This window comes from Liolophura sinensis, chromosome 3, assembly GCF_032854445.1.
Source record: "Liolophura sinensis isolate JHLJ2023 chromosome 3, CUHK_Ljap_v2, whole genome shotgun sequence".
In the NCBI taxonomy this organism is placed as follows: domain Eukaryota; kingdom Metazoa; phylum Mollusca; class Polyplacophora; order Chitonida; family Chitonidae; genus Liolophura; species Liolophura sinensis.
Window position 1 is genome coordinate 3,170,382 of NC_088297.1, and position 15,829 is coordinate 3,186,210.

General features: G+C 39.6%; 1 long non-coding RNA gene across 4 annotated transcripts; it reads left to right on the forward strand.

The window, feature by feature from the left end:
* The first annotated feature begins 150 nt into the window (after nt 1-150).
* On the forward strand, nt 151-7,739 carry LOC135463964 (uncharacterized). Of its 4 annotated transcripts, XR_010443618.1 has the most exons (5): nt 210-236; nt 894-1,152; nt 4,555-4,622; nt 6,213-6,298; nt 7,522-7,739. It is a non-coding gene; the product is annotated as an uncharacterized LOC135463964 (long non-coding RNA). The 4 variants fall into 4 exon arrangements; XR_010443616.1 differs by lacking the exon at nt 894-1,152 and having other exon boundaries at nt 151-236; XR_010443617.1 differs by lacking the exon at nt 894-1,152 and having other exon boundaries at nt 210-266.
* Nucleotides 7,740-15,829: the final 8,090 nt, after the last annotated feature.

The following is a 15,829-nucleotide window of genomic DNA, read 5'->3' on the forward strand; positions in this document are numbered from 1 at the left end:
CGGAAGTACATCCACCAGGAAAACGGACATCCATCACGAGGACGGTGTAGTGCGCATGACCACACATATGGCGCGAAATGCACCATGGCTTGACCGCAAATTGTTGGACTCAATCAGATCGTATCTTACAAACCTGGCTGTTTCGTCCAATCACAGCAGTTCTTACTCAGGCACTCGGGTCGATCATTGGCACATGTAACTTCAGTTCAATGGAAGGTGTTGCTACCTCAGCTGATGTAAGCTCACTTATTTTTACTATTTTTTAGGTAAAATTTTATACGCATCATAATTAATCCAAACAGTGCTCGCCAATCTATGAATTACGCTTGCCATTCTGTGCCATTTGAGTTCATCAGTGTATAATGTACTTGTAGGCTAGTTACAACAGCGCAAACTGTCAAAGTTGTTGTTGTGCTCTTTATTTTAGCAATGTTAGTGCATGACGTACTCATCCTCAGTATTTAATAAGTCCAACTTAGTAGTTGCAAACGTAAAGTTGGTGGTAGCTCTATGTGGCTAGGTTTGTGCAGAAATATATGTAAGCATTTACTTTCCCAGCACTCTTTGGTTCTCAGTGTGCTATCTTCAACACACTGGTGTTGTCCACAGTTAGCCCGAGACCTCGGTCTAAGAGTGGCTTATATATAGTGGACCGCTAGCCATCCTTAGCCCGAGAGTTGTCTGCACCCGATTTCGGAATATTGCTTACAAAGAGCTACAACCTCATTCAATTCAAATGCATGCGTTTTAGATTCGTCCTGAATACACATAAAGCACGGCTATTCTGAAAGCTAAAATATTTACGCACATCTTGCCACAGCCGCTACTCGACTTTACATCCCCACTCTCCTGTAAATCTTAGCTGAAGTCAAAAATATGGTTATATTTGGCAGGTCGCCATGCGCTGGCATGTTTTTAAAATCTGGGTTAGCGAGGCACGCTTGCGCAGCAGTGGATAACCTTTCCGGAAAATTTCCGGAAATTGAAATTCTGACGACTTGCCAGCTGTTGCTGTCAACAGCAAATGGTAACAGTCAGGGAGCGTTTTGTCTTTTCTGACGTACCTGCCACATCCTTTGGCAAAAAACTATCAAGGCCTTCACGCACCGTAATGCCTATGGTACCCAATTTTGAATGAAGCGGATGTCGAAGGTAACCCCCGTTTTTCATTTGCTAAAAAAATAATTTTAATCTGATAGTTTGCACAAACTGTGAGGTCTGTCATTTTGTGCCATAGGCTTCTGTCAAATTTGAATCTCCTCAGTCACATGGCTTTGTGCCTGTCAGAACTGACAGCCAGCTCAAAACATAGTGACGTAATGAAAGGTCAACCATGAATGCACATGGGCGGGTAGCAGTAACATGGTTTTGTAGGTCAAAATGTCAACACGGCATGTGAGCGTAAGTCACAACTGTGAATTATCTTAGATTTACTGGCCGTAAAGGGTACAGAATGTTGGAAAACTTGGCAGAGGATGACTCGGTGAACATAATTCATTGGAGTTTTGTCCTGTTAATGCATGTACTGGTACATTTTGCACAGATTTTTGTTGCACGTAGTTTCTCCGCGCTTGGCTATTTTTACATACCACTGTTTTAACCTGGATGACTCCTCGGCTGTGATCTATGCCTAACCCCATATTAAAAGATCACAGCCGAGATCCTTGCCTAGTTCGCAGTAGGCCCAGTGTATGATGTGGTTGCTCGTAATGCCTGTCCTTTTCTGCGACCGATGTATGTCAGTTTAGTGATATGCTACGTTTTGGAAGTATGCACTGCACCCTTACTTCTATGTGTACATCACCTACTGGCATCATCTGCCATTCATGCACCATGTTTCAAATTTCAGTATAATCACTCGGAAGTACTTCTTTACATGCATGTTAAATTTCTGTTTGTGCAACCCATCAAACCTACAGCCATTGCATATGTCACATATCCTTTTTTTAATACCATTGAAACAAGATTGGCCTTCTTGTCTGAGGGAGTTAGGGAGTTAGCACGCCAGTGCTGCCATGTGACCCAGTCGCTAAGAGATCAACTCTAGTTCATGCTGGCTTCCTCTCTGGCCGTACATGAGCAGGTCTTCCAGCAACCTGCGCATGGTTGTGGGTTTCCTCCTCACTCTGCCCAGTTTCCTCCCACCATAATGCTGTACTGGAATGCTCTTGAGCATCAAACACCAATGAAATAAATAAATTTATCATTTATACAGTATGCCAACAACATGCACCATTTCCAGCATGCACTTGTTCCCTTCTTTAAATGTTGCGTGCATCAAGCTCCCATAACATTCCCCTAATGCATGTTTATGTTATGCCATTCTCGGCTTCACACTGTCTCAAAAATGCATTTGTGTAAAACCTCTAATTGTGTTTTTGTGTATGGTTAGCAAAAACAGAATGCTGTGAAGTACTTAATTTTTGCATAGAACTAATTTTCGTATCAATAATTTACCGCAAAAAATAATTTCAGCGAAAAATATCCAATATTGAATGATGTGCTACAGGTCGAAGGTAAATTATGGTTTAAATATGTACAAACTCTGATGCTAAGGCTTTGTTGGTATAAAACAAAGTGGGAGTTCATTCGTCTGTAGTTAGATTAGTCTTCACTGTGCCAGTAAAGTGAAAGAAAAGTACATTCTAGCATGTGCTGGCTTCTAATGAATGTCGCTGTGATAAGCGCTATGTCATTAGCTGTGTCTCTCTTGTGATCCAATAAGTTCTAACAAACTGTGGAGTGTGTATAACACAATGGCCGTTTGACAGCTACAGCAATGTTTGCGGTTTCTAACCTGCTACAGGGGACGATTAAAACTGAAAACAGTGCAAAACTTACCGTGTTGCTTGATAAAGAATGAGTGATTGGCGCCGATAATGGTGAATTCACATGTTTTGAAGTAAACTGCTCAAAAGGTGACAGGTCACTTTGCCAGAAGTTGATGAGTACTTTAAAAGTACTCATCAGTGAATCAAAAAGAAGTGACACCTGTTTGAGTACTGCTCACAGTAGGTGCGAAGATAATCTTCTTACGTAGTGTTAAAGCATCCACCATTGTTTTAATCTATGATCCAGATCACAAGGATTAGTGACACTGCAGGAAACAAAGGAGAATTAAAGCCACCCATGATGATTCAGGTTTGACGTGCTTGAATAATTTGGGCCATATCTTGGAAAATTTAAGATTTGTCTTTCAGTATTCTCTTAAATACACAAAAATTAATTCCAGCAAACATAGTTTTGGAGAAAACCCACAAAAATAAATTCCAGAGAATAATAAGGACTTTACAGTAATCCCTTGTGTTCCAAGTTCAACTGCTTGAACATTCCGTCTTATTCCTCAATATTTTAATCTCAGATGTGTTTGTGTTTCCATCACACTTGTATATTCCTTTAGATCATGTTACATGAATGTCTATTTTACGCCTGTGCCACTTTTGTGTTTAAGTTTTATACATGTAAACTATGTCCAGAAAATCTATGCTAAGCTTAACTCTTTGTACAGAAACTATATTATTCTGGTTCCCAAACCATTAACTAGGCCATCATATGGCTATAAACTTGTCATGTGTTACCAATGCAGATTCTAATCAACATACTGCTTCAGTTGTTTTTCCTCAGTTCTGTTAGTATTTGTGTATTATTTCAATCTCATGGCTGTATTAAAATCATACAAAATTTCCAGGTTCTAAACATATTTTGTTTTCATGTTCACACATCTGTGGCTTGTGCATAGCTGTATATATGTACATCTTTTACATGTTGAATTTTTGTTATTTTTTTCCCCCCTAAAATGGCTTTTGTTGCTCTCTGGCATCAGTATGCTCATGTATTGCAGCTTCTGTTATCAGCAGCCTCTATGGTTAAACTTTGTAGCTTATGTCGTACCCCGGGCGTCAGCATCTGCATCTGATAATGGAGAAAACGATGTTAAACAAAATGTTAGGAGGTGGTATCTTAAAAAGTACTGCGGGTATTGAGCTCAGGGTTTGCCCACTTGTAGAGCACAGTATAGGGTTGGTATCTTACAAAGTATGTCATGTATTGACCTGAAGTTTTACATACATATAAATCTCCTTGAGCATATTAATTACTGTAAATTACCAAATTCACGATTTCAGTTCTTTATGCATTGGGCCGAAGTTTTGCTTTCATGTGTCTCATACAGGCGAGCCCTTTGGTAGCAATTATAAGTTTAGCATAACATGTTGTTGTTCATTTGTTTTTATTGCATTCTTACACCATTACACTTTTTCTCTAAGCCTCATACTGTTTGTGTTGCTCATACATGCTCTTGATTAAAGCCTTCTCTCATAATATATCGATAGTGTGCCAATTGTTTTATGACCAGAGGCTTGGTCATTTTCCTAACTAATCTAAAGTATGCAACTAATCGTTGCATACTTCATTGTTATCACATTGATTAAATGATGTAAAGTTTATCTTAAACACAAATCTCTTATAACATTACTTGAGTTTCCTTTTATCATACATGTAGTATGTGTTCAGTGAAAAAAAGCATAATTTACATGTACCTTTTTTAAATTTCAGGTTTACTTATCCTCAGCATTCTTGTCAATATGGGGTAGGCCAATCTTTTCACCTTTTATGCAACATTGGTAAGGACACATCATCTTTCAAGTTTATCAACAGCCACCTATTTTGCCATTTCAACCTTAAACTCCTGTTACATTATCTGTTTATGTTCTTCGTTATGCTGTTGCAAATCATTGTAAAATACATAGCAACATGTAAACATGGCCACAGTCAACAAGTGTGCTACAATGTCTGTATATGCTACTAGTTTTGCAAACAAAGGCACTTCCCAATTGCACTCAAAGTTGCAACAAGTGGTCTACACCACTCCTGGTGCTGAGGTAATACCTAAGGTTGGTTTCAAAACATTTGCCTTCATCCAGTATATTGTAGTTTGCAGGCAGTGGCCCAGTGGTTAAGATACACAAGATACATATAGCCACCCCAGTTTGGAAGGCAATTGTACACATCCCGCTCTTAATTTTTATGGCTCCTTAAGCATGACAATAATCCGTCGACCATGCTTGTGTGGTCGTCATCAAAGAAGTTGGTTTCAGAAGTAAAATTCACACAACACAGAATGCACTTGTCTAGCACTGCCAGTCAAAACCTGTGTGTTGCATGTGGCAAAGCTCACCAGCTGCTGACCAAAGGCCTATGTTTTTTTGTTTTTTTTTGGGCACAGCCATGGTCTCAGTGAAATGCACAAATAATTAAATATTATGCAGTATCAAGGCCATATGTAGAGCCATTTAATGTCCACAAAACAGTTTGTCTCTGAAACTGTTGCACACCCAAACTAATCAAACTGTTATTAAAACTAGCTGACATACTGAGCAAAAATATCACAGTTTACCAATAAAAAGCTTTTGTTTTCATACCAATTTCTCTCATTCACACACTCCAAAACTCCCAAGCATGAATTTTAGTTGCATTTCATAAAATGTTATTTTTAATGTTTGGCATCACAACCTTCTAGTTTTTTCTACACATGGCCTTCGGTATTGCTTCAAACCAAAATCAAATAAGGTCACTTTCATATGTATATCATTGTTTCACTGTTTATCATATTGCCTCTCCATCAGTGCAACTTCGTCATGGTTCTTCTTATCAATCATAAAATTGGGTCAATTTGGTTAAATGTGTATATGTAGATCAAAGAAACTGTGTATTAGTAACCCATTTTGTTAACTTATCTCTTTGCACTGATTTCCTCCTCACAATTTTATGTTCCTTGTTGCTACATGTACATGCACTGTGTAGCTGCAGGTGTTTCAGTTAATTAGTAACAATAGTTCTTGTTTACTGCCAATTCTCAAACCAAACCAGTTAATTTAAATAAAATCCTTTCAAAATATGTGGTTAACTGTGCATGTAGTTACATTTTTGTAATGGTAACACATTAAATATTATTCAAGGCACAACCATTTGCAGCATCAGCGGTCATCTCATGCCCTCCCTTAGCATAATGTATGTAAATCATGTAGGCAACACTTTTACAAAATATATGTGTAATCAAGCTAACAAATACATAAATACACCAAAGCGATCTTTTGACTTAAGCTTATCATGTCTTTTCTGATGTATATATATATGCACTACATAATATTATTCCATTTGCCAAAAAAATTGTTGTACATAGTTATCTTACCTCCAACTTTATTATATTCCAGATTCATTCAAAGGCATCTTCAAGATCCTTGTCAACCATGATGCAAGCCAAGTGCTGACATTCACCTTTCGTAAAACACAAGTACATGTGAGTGAGTTATGTAAATAAATTATCCCACCACCGGTACTTCCAAATGTCATTCTTGTAATAAAAGTGTGACACAGTTGCTTTAATCTGTTACAGTTTAGCATTTAACCCATTATTGCAAGCCATAGAGTATAAAGTGTAATGGTTGCCAATGCATTTACAGTATAGACAGTAAAACCACAGCAGCCATCAGTGTTATTGTTTGCAGATGCGAACAAAATTGGTGTCTTTAAATTGCACTTGCAGATGGTGCGTATATTTGGTCTGTGAAACAGTTTGTTCATCTGTGTGTCTGTTCAGTCAAAACTTGTCATCAAATAATTGGCTTATATTTGTGAACTAAGTTCCCTTTGTACTCTCACTGGTTTCCACCATAATGCTTTCTGCTGTTAAATACGTAAAATATTCCTCAGTCCATTGCAAAACACCAATCAAATAAGTAAATAAACTAGCAGCATCATAATACTCACCCATCTCGATCTCCTCTCAGCTACAATATACACAACACAATATCTGTACTGTAATACTGTACATTACTGTACAAAGTATATGTACACAGAGGTATAACAGAGTTCATGTATGGCCCTAGTCGGCTGCCTGTATTCAGAGCTATTCGCCTGTCACCAATGCAGTCGCAGTCAGTTCATGTCCTCTGCGGTCCTAGGTGGCAAGGTTTGGTAACAACTGGCAGATGGTTGTGGGTTTTGAGCCCAGTTTCCTTCCACCATAATGCTGACCGCTGTCGTATAAGTGAAATATTCTTCAGTATGGCGTAAAACACCAAATAAATAAATTGTGGTTTTCCATGGGCACTCCCATTTCATTAACCCATAATACTCATGAACATTATACGAGTCAACAAGTCTTCGGTACAGCATTAACAAACTATCAGATAAATAAATTAGAAGCATTCTGCCAAATTCAACAAAACATGCAATTTACTTGCAAATCCTAAAAGCCAAATTAAATTATGTACTGCACAACTGACTCTTCATCTCCTGGGTCAGTGCTCATGATTGCCTCATTAGCTTCAGTTAAGTGCATTCCTCTAGAGCTAGTTGTTTTTATGTAGTGCACACACTACCCACATTATGTGTTCTTATTTATTTTTGATACCTGTTCACATCAGCCCAATGCCAGATGGTTTTAGATATAAATGCTGTTCATGCAACAAATTCTGCTTGGTTATTATGCTTTAAAGCACCATCTATTCTTCTTTTCAGATCCTCTCCATTCCTCCCATGAGTACAACAGAAGACAACATTTTGGGGTGACTAGAGACAGATAAATCCATCATCTGCAATTAATCCTGCCATCTTTGATGAACACTTCACACTTCATTTTATATTTTCACCATTTGTGACGCAAACCTTGTTTCTGCACAGGTAGTCTAAATCACCTCTGTTGAGGCTTGTTGTCTCAATTGGTTTTAATCTTGGTGCATGCAATGCAATCCATCAGTTTTCTTGTAAATCATCACTTCATTCGAATAAAGTTTGTCATTTTATTTAAAATAATAATCGAATATAATATTCAATTTTGTTGTCTTGAGTGAACAAATCATTACTCAGTTCTTCATCAGGTTGCATGGTCATTAACTTACTGGTATTCTTTTATATTATCAAATTAGAAATACAACAGTTAACTATTTCTGCCGTCTGTTTCTCCTGTACATCTTTGGAGCAACTTGGAGGTCTCTGAACTGTATCCAGATGTACAATACTTTTGAGTCTTTAGGCCTCATCAATTAATATTTCTGTTTTACGGGCAAAATCTTCTTTTTTTTCTAATGTTTTAAGGCAGTGCAAATATAAAACTCAAAAATCATCTAATTTGTGGCACATGTGGATTGTCCCAGTAATTGTTTAAGACATATTTATGTTATCCAAAAGCCTTCAAAAACAGGAAAATCACAAAATAAAATGGTTAATTTTCAAGTTTATTTTTGTTCCATCTTTCAACCTTTATTGTTGGCTCACCTGTAAAGCATAAATATAATTGCTGTATCCTTACATTCCAGGTACATGTACTAGTATACTTAATCAGGTACTCTTCATTTCTGTGGTCAACACATACCATTCAGTCATCATCCTTCATACATATGGCAAGCATCAATGGGGACAGTTGTGGGTGGTGCAACTACAACGTACCCACAGATGGATGCCTCAAGTTGTCTTGTAATAGCACACAGCTACATGAAGCATGGTTAGCAGCTTGTCTCTAACTCACAGACAAACAAAGTGTAGGTTCAATCCCGGTGCTCGCAGGCAATCTCTGCTTTCCCAAACATCATAGGCACTTGGTATAGGTCACGGTATGCAGTATCTCAGGGTGCTGTTGGGCAGTCTTTCATTCATTCAATACCCTGTGCCTTGCATTCTAACATAATATAAACATGCCCAAGGCTGGTGGTTTACCCTGGACAGTTTCCTCGAACTACAAAACTCGGTGCCATTGCGTTAGTTTATTAGTCAACATGCAGGCATATGTACGGCATGTACTAAGCTCAGGTTTTACTCACATGGGGAACACAACACAAAGACATGTTCCATAGCTCATGCTCTGTTAACATTTTAGCTACCCAAATTCTTGTAATTTTTGGGACATTTATTATAAGTGCTGAAAGCATAATATTAAATTTCTTTCCTGGCTTTTTGGAAAAGTAAAGATATGTTGTTCGTTAGATGGTATAGCCATGTGAGTGAGTGGCTTGGGGCTTAAAGTCATATTTAACAATTTTACAGTCATATGACGATGAGGGAATGCTTAGCGTGTAGGTACTGTGCCTCCTTGTTGCAGGACGGAATTCCACCGCTCTTTTATCTAGTGCTGCTTCACTGAGTCGCTTTACTGAAGGGAAGTAAGGCACCCCGCCCGAGCCATCATACTGATACGGGTCAATCAGTAGTTGCACTATCCCCTTCATGCTAAAAGTTACAACTTCCTCTTTTAAGGAGACACTTGTTTAAGTTCATATCCTTTGTGCTTTGTAAGTGTATTAAGTACCGTAAATTACCAAATTCACGACCTCAGTACTTTACGTGTTGAGCTCAAGTTCAATAGGCAGGAAACTCTTTCATAATTTCAAATCCCAAACAAACAATTGTCACACTGTACATTTTTTTTCTCATGTTACCTTTACATGTTAAATTACATGTATTATCAGGGCAAGCTTTCAAACCAGCCCCAATGGTTAACTGTTGTACCAAATGTAGGATACCCGTGGGGAGCATTCTCTCTGACCTGAGCTTGGTACTTGTTGTAGAACAGCATTACATGACTATGTTTCCAGACAGTCCCTGGGTATCATTCTCTCAATATATTTATTAAAAAGCTTTTATTTTCTATTAATATATAAAAGAGTAAAATATTAAACATGTGTCCAGTACTGCTAAAACAAATTAACACAACTATAATTTTATGCCTTATTATAAGTAGTATTAAATATAATGTGTGCATATAAACAATGGCATTGTTATTTATGTGACCAAGTGCAGTTTGCCATGTAATACTGTGCAATTGTGCAAGTCAGTTAGTGTAGAGCACTATGACGCTGTATACCAACTGTAAGTACACACTAATCGTTACATATGTTTATTGTGAAGCCATAGTCCCATTCAAAGTGTCCCACTGCACTACAGTCATGCTTACAATGGCTTTAGTCTGTGCCATCCTTACTAACAATATTCACAGGATACAAGAAGTAGTGTATTGTTCCATTTTATAGAAACTGTTTATCCCAAACAACTGGACCAAGTTGATGGAGCCATTGAGCTTGAGTGGAATGTTGAGAAGATGCTGAAGCAGTCTGCCGTGTTTTCTCATCAAAACACAGCTCTCCTCTCTATGGAGAATCATCTGCTGCCATCACATGCCATTTTACACACCGTCTACTCAATATTCTCTCTGTATAATGCACACACTACACCAGACCTTTCAAATCCCACCCAGTTCTCTGTACAATCAACACACTTCACATATTAAACCCACCTTCCGTAGCTCATCCAAATATTCGCACAATGCACACTCTTTAGCCCACCCAGGTCACTACACACCTACTTCCATATCCCATTCAACAGTGTACAGACACTACAACCCACTGCCCATAACCCACCCTGGTCCCTCTACACACACTACAACCCACCTTTTCACAGCCCACCCCAGGTATGTATAATAAACACACTCCAACCCACCTTCCACAGCCCACCCAGGTCTGTGTAACAAACACTTGACAACCTACTTTCCACAGTCGACCCAGGCCTGTATAATTAGCGCACTACAACCCACCTTTCACAGCCGACCCAGGTCTGTTTAATAAACACACTACAACTGCCCTTCCACAGCCCACCCAGGTCTGTATAATAAACACACTACAACTGCCATTCCACAGCCCACCCAGTTAAGTATAATAAACACACTACAACTGCCCTTCCACAGCCCACCCAGGTCTGTATAATAAACACACTACAACTTCCCCTCCACAGCCCACCCAGGTCTGTGTAACAAACACACTACAACTGCCCTTCCACAGCCCACTCAGGTCGGTATAATAAACACACTACAACCCACCTTCCACAGCCCACCCAGGTCTGTATGATAAACACTGTACAACCCACCTTTCATATCCCACCCAGGTCTGTTTAATAAACACTCGACAACTGCCCTTCCACAGCCCACCCAGGTCTCAGTACAATAAACACACTACAACCCACCTTTCATAGCCCACCCAGGACTGTGTAACAAACACTCAACAACCTACCTCCCACAGTCCATCTGGGTCTGTACCATAAACACACTACAACCCACCTTCCACAGCCCACCCAGGTCCATACAGTAAACACACTACAACCCACCTTTCATATCCCACCCAGGACTGTGTAACAAACACTCAACAACCTACCTTCCACAGTCCATCTGGGTCTGTACCATAAACACACTACAACCCACCTTCCACAGCCCACCCAGGTCTGTATAATAAACACTCAACAACCCACCTTTCATATCCCACCCAGGTCTGTGTAATAAACACTCAACAACCCACCTTCCACAGCCCACCCAGTTCTGTACCATAAACACTCAACAACCTACCTTCCACAAACCACCCAGTTCTGTATAATAAACACACTACAACCCACCTTTCATATCCCACCCAGGTCTGTGTAATAAACACTCAACAACCTACCTTCCACAGTCCATCTGGGTCTGTACCATAAACACACTACAACCCACCTTCCACAGCCCACCCAGGTCCATACAGTAAACACACTACAACCCACCTTTCATATCCCACCCAGGACTGTGTAACAAACACTCAACAACCTACCTTCCACAGTCCATCTGGGTCTGTACCATAAACACACTACAACCCACCTTCCACAGCCCACCCAGGTCTGTATAATAAACACTCAACAACCCACCTTTCATATCCCACCCAGGTCTGTGTAATAAACACTCAACAACCTACCTTCCACAGTCCATCTGGGTCTGTACCATAAACACACTACAACCCACCTTTCATATCCCACCCAGGTCTGTATAATAAACACTCAACAACCCACCTTCCACAGCCCACCCAGTTCTGTACCATAAACACTCAACAACCTACCTTCCACAACCCACCCAGTTCTGTATAATAAACACACTACAACCCACCTTTCATATCCCACCCAGGTCTGTGTAATAAACACTCAACAACCTACCTTCCACAGTCCATCTGGGTCTGTACCATAAACACACTACAACCCACCTTCCATATCCCACCCAGGTCTGTATAATAAACACTCAACAACCCACCTTCCACAGCCCACCCAGTTCTATACCATAAACACTCAACAACCTACCTTCCATAGCCCACCCAGTTCTGTATAATAAACACACTACAACCCACCTTTCATAGTCCACCCAGGTCTGTATAATAAACACTCAACAACCTACCTTCCACAGTCCATCTGGGTCTGTACCATAAACACACTACAACCCACCTTTCATATCCCACCCAGGTCTGTATAATAAACACTCAACAACCTACCTTCCACAGTCCATCTGGGTCTGTACCATAAACACACTACAACCCACCTTCCACAGCCCACCCAGGTCCATACAGTAAACACTCTACAACCCACCTTCCACAGCCCACCCAGGTCTGTATAATAAACACAGTACATCCCACCTTTCATATCCCACCCAGGTCTGTGTAATAAACACTCAACAACCTACCTTCCACAGTCCATCTGGGTCTATACCATAAACATTATACAACCCACCTTCCACAGCCCACCCAGGTCTGTATAATAAACATAGTCTGTACAATGCTGAAGATGGAGTGGCGTATTATTTCAGCACACATGGAAATCATGTACGACAGCTGCCATCCTACACCATTGGCATGAAGCAAAACTATGACTTCTCCATCGGATGACCAGAAGTGTGAGAAGCGCTGTACCAAGGTGTCTTGAGTAGGCTGGTCCCACTTGTTCCTGTGGTTTAGTCCTATGGTCATGATCTCTTTCATGAATTTTCTCACAAATTAGGAAACAATTACAGGTCATCTCACATAACCACATTGCAAGGGGTAAATACTGAGAAAAGTGAACAGTTCAACTCCTTTCTCCAATGCATAAAATACATACGAGCTCACCTCAGCCAGTCTCATTTCTGATTCTTTCTGCAACTCATGATTTATATCTGGAATGAAAGGAAGACAAATATTTTTAGTTGTAGAGTCAACGTAGCCCTCACTGGTGCGGACAGTATATAGGTTCAAATTGTCTTATCCCACAATATCACAATCCACAAATGATCATGCATGCTCAGTGACTCCCTGTCTGTGCGTATAAACTGTGTACCAGTGGATAGCAACAGAGATATATGCTCAGTGACTCCCTGTCTGTGCTTACCTATTTCTTTGAATCACAAAAACTTACACTTATATCTACAATTTTTGTGCACTGACCTACCAAGAACGATATTGACAGCCATGATTCCCTGGCATTTTTCTGTTTTGTGGACTGTAAACAAATATTTCTATAAACCATCCAAGTATGGTTACAGTTTCTCAGACAAACACCAAACTAGAGAAGCTCACTGTCTCTCTAGCAACTTTACCACATTTGTGGAGTGTCAAAGCTGTCCACACCTGTATTATTACTAGGAGCCTGTTACACTAGCCCATACCTATACCTCGACCGAATATTTAAACCATTCACACAGTCAGTGACTGTTGTCATGTACAGCTAATCATAGGCTTGCGGTGGCCACCCATAGGACACGGATAGCCAATCATGCGTAGAGATTTGCATATTATAAATTACTCCTGCGAGTCGACTTTGGAACTCCTTACAAGGAATTTTTTTTACTATCATAGCTCAACATATGCATATCAAAGACCATTACCAACTTCCCACATTGGTGTCGTTTTCCACCTCAACGGATTACAAGTGGCTGCTCTGCCATCTTAAGCATACCATAAACAGTTATAATTATGATAGTATTATAATTTTGCCGTTTGTTGTTGAATCAATGACAAATTCTTATAGCACTATCTAATGAGAGAATGATATCTGTGTATGATGATGTCATTCTCTTTTATTTTGGTTTAGACAGTATTTGATTGTATCACCTCACTTAAACATCATGCGTTTTACGAATTGTTCAATCACGCGAGCAGTCGGTGTTCCCTGAATGCCTTATTAAACTTGTCTGTAACTTATGCGGCTCACAACTGAGTCGTATCCCAGACTGCAGCTGAGTTATACAGGTGAAAAAGTTTTGTTTTAGCTTTTGTACACTTTTATGCTGTGTACAAATGTAGACGCAAAAACCTTCATATCCAATATCTTCATATTGTTTGATAAATGTTTAATAAAGGAACATGTTTGTGTCATCATGTAGGCTATACTGGATTTATGCAGATTACTTAGAAATCTATGTTGCTTACATCTCACGGTGCATATTACTGTGGATTATTCATTGTGGCAAGACCCACACTAGCTGTGACATAGGCCTACTTGATATACACTATATCATTCTGTTGTACTTTTATCAGCATACTGAGACTGACTATATTGTAAGACTGCAAGCTCTCAGTGAAATAGGACAAGAATGTTTATAAAATTTATCATGGACTTTGTATTCCTTGTTTACATATTTATTTCAGAGCTTTTTGTACAACGTGGTTAGATTAATGTTATTGATGTGTAATAAACATGCAATTACTAACTGCTCTGGTGTTTTGAAATGTCTGGTTTTGTTTAATATGTCATAGCAATGGATATTATAAACGAAAACACGGCGCACTGAATATCGGGGCCTCCTTGGCTCAGTTGGATAGCGCGCTAGCGCAGCGTAATGACCCAGGAGCCTCTTAAGCTGTTCAAGCACAGCTCATGCTGGCTTTCTCTCCGGACGTACATGGGATGTCTCCCACCAACCTGCGGATGGTCGTGGGTTTCCCCCTGGCTTTGCCCGGTTTCCTCCCATCATAATGCTGGCCACCGTCGTATAAGTGAAATATTCTTGAGTACGGCCTAAAACACCAATCAAATAAATAAATAAATAAATGATTGAATATCTGATAAACATTGGTTGATGTTAATTTAGGGGTCTCATGGCAGGACATGCTGTAGTAAGCCGCTTTATTGACTGATTGCTATTTAGCGTCATATTTAAGCAGTTTTGCCACGTTACAAACGTTGCTTGGTGGTCTTTTTCCTTCGCGAACATCCAGAAAGGAGAATCAACATTTTACCCGTCTGAAGATGACAGTGAATGCAGTTAGTTTGAATAGTGATATATATAAATATATATATATGCCTAAAACGTTAGAGTATGTAACATTGATCTGCGCATTTCAAAACAAGAGGTACCAAATATAGATACTGATTCTTTACACGTTAAAGTCGTAAATATTTGCGTCAAATTGCATATATAATATCTGTCATCAATTATTTTCTGAGGAAAACACCACGTACAACGTTCATATGTTATAGCACTTCGTTGGCAAATTTAGTTATTTATCTAAAAAATTGTGAAGTACGACGTTAAACCGCAAGCATAGATGCATACATAGCTATTTATCTCTTTGGAAGTTTACATTGTACTCAAGAATATATCACTTATACCACAGGGGCCAGGATTATGATGAGAGCCCGGGAGAAACCTACGACAGTCCTCAGGGTGGTCCCAGGTCTTCCGAATTAAAGTTGGAGAGAAAGACACCAAAAGCTAGACTCGAACTCACAGCTATCAACACTGGTGAGAGGGCTCTTGGATAATAATGCTGCACTAGCTAACATTGGAGATCTCAAGGGCATTCCGAGAGATGAGCTAGCGGTCCTCAGTGGTACTAAGCCACGTGCTGCTCTATATGGATTGTTTATCCAATTAATATATTGCATATGCCGTGTATTTCTTTAATTTCACCGGTATGTCGAATTTCAAATATAACAGGCTAACAATGACCCAACCCTAACCCATATATACGCACTGCGAACTGAGTTATAAGCTGCCACTGCTGACTCGTGCTAGTGCTGC